We start from the raw sequence: 2059 nt of genomic DNA, 5'->3' as shown, positions 1-2059 counted from the left end.
GGGGAGGGATAGCTCAGTGGTTTGAGCATTGGCCTGCTAAACCCAGGATTGTAAGTTCAATTCTTGAGGGAGCCACTTAGGGATCTGGGGCAAAATCAGTACTTGGTCCTGCTAGTGAAGGCAGGGGGCTGGACTCAATGACTTTTCAGGGCCCCTTCCAGTCCTAGGAGATAGGATATCTCCATTAAAAAAAAAAAATTGTTACAGACATACAATGAATATTCATCCCTACAGGTTTGTGATGAACTGGGAGTTAAAATATCTTAACTCAGCAGCCAGGCAATCTGGGGACCTGTGTTTTCACTAGTCACATCATTGTCTTCTTCCTGGTGACTAAGGTCTGAGGTGTCGTTCAGTAAAGCCTGAAGAACTCCCATGCTTTCATTAATCAGGACCTCCACCACCTGGGCTTCAGGAAGTCAGCAGCACTCCTGGGCATTCTTGCATTAGTCTACTCCGTGTTTTTCCACTTTCATTTTGGGATTTTTTGGAGAAAATACTCTCCAGGTGGCCATCCTCCCTCTTTGGGCTCAGGGATCACTCTTGTGTCTAATCTGAAAGAACTCTTTAAAACGTTATTTTGTTTATTTTTGTGACTGTTTAGTGAGTTTTTTAAAGAAATTTAATGTTTTAATATGAAATTAAGTGCAAATTCCAGTAACAAGAATTTTTTAAATTGTAATCGCACATCACTTTCCTTTGTTATAATTTGCCAAAACTGTACTGACTAGTAGTGCAGGCGTTTTTCTCTATTTTAATTGGAATATTTGTTCAGTAAGACATCTACTTTTCAATAAGCAAAAGAAATGTATCACCAATGTCTGCTTGAATTAGCAGAGTCCATAAGAAATTTAACTAAATCTTATTTAATCTAATTTTAAAAAGGCTTTGGGATGAGCCTGATCTAGAAGCATCCTGATGCATGCTGTTCTTCCCTCAAATAAGAAATCATGCTGATAGCTTAGAACATGTTCTGCATTTTTAGACTGATTTCATGTACAGTATTTGTTAAATACATTTGCAGCAGTATGCTTCAATATTAGGCACTTTTCAAGGAAAGCAGATACCAACCTTCATATGCGACGATGAGTCTGATTTGGGGTCTCTGTTTTTAAAGCTGTATTGTTTTGCAAGCAGTTTTCTTACTCCATAATTTAATAGTTCATTAACTAGATCTGAAAAAGTTCTTCATTGTATGTGAAAAGGACAAAAACTTTAAAACAAAATCCCATTCACCTTTTATTGCAGTGAACTCAATATATTAGATCTACCTTTGCTCAAGGGAGTTATAGCAAAATGTTTCTTGAGATGCTTCTCATTTTTGTCAGAATTGTCATGTGAAAGAAAAGTTAGAGTTGAGAGTCAATCCAAGTTGTAGTAGTGATGGTCAGTTACTGCTAAATACTGGCAGTTGAAATTTTAGGTTTGACCATTTGGAATTTACTGTTGTTTTATAAAAAGATACCATATTGCCTAACTACTTCCTTTTGGGTCTTGAGCTTTTAAGCACAGATCCTCAGCGAGTTTATCACTTCATTCCAGCCACCTACAATCCTAAGGAGCTGTTATGTCAGCCAAGAATTGACACAGCATAAAGATTCCCTGGCCACTTCCCCTTTGTCAATTTCAGGGTGGGCAGGATGGAGGAAGGGATGAAGGTTCCTAGCAAACTGGAGGTTAAAAAAAAAAGTCATTTTTGGCAACTAATGCTATCAAGCTTAGCAAAGAGTCAAACAGGATGCTGAGAGGCTGTATGCCTTCGCACCCCTTTGATGAATGAGGACTATATGTCTTCGATGGAAGGTGGAGACAACATCTTGATCAGCTCTTGGAAATATTTCCCCTTTCTGTCCAGCATCACTTCAGTCTTGCCTGAGTTCAGTTCAGTCCAGCTGCTCTTCATCCAAGAATTAATTTCCTGTATACATTCTGACATGTTAGTAGAGGCAGTGGTTACCTCAGCTGAGAATGAGAGAGAGAGAGTTGAGTGGCATTGGCATAATGTTGGCAACTAAGCCTGTGATGTCTCATTATCTCTCCCAGTATTGAAGAGAAGTGG

Source organism: Terrapene carolina, unplaced genomic scaffold (genome assembly GCF_002925995.2).
Source record: "Terrapene carolina triunguis isolate 2854851 unplaced genomic scaffold, T_m_triunguis-2.0 Scaffold111, whole genome shotgun sequence".
Taxonomy (NCBI): domain Eukaryota; kingdom Metazoa; phylum Chordata; order Testudines; family Emydidae; genus Terrapene; species Terrapene triunguis.
This window is presented reverse-complemented; position numbering follows the sequence as displayed.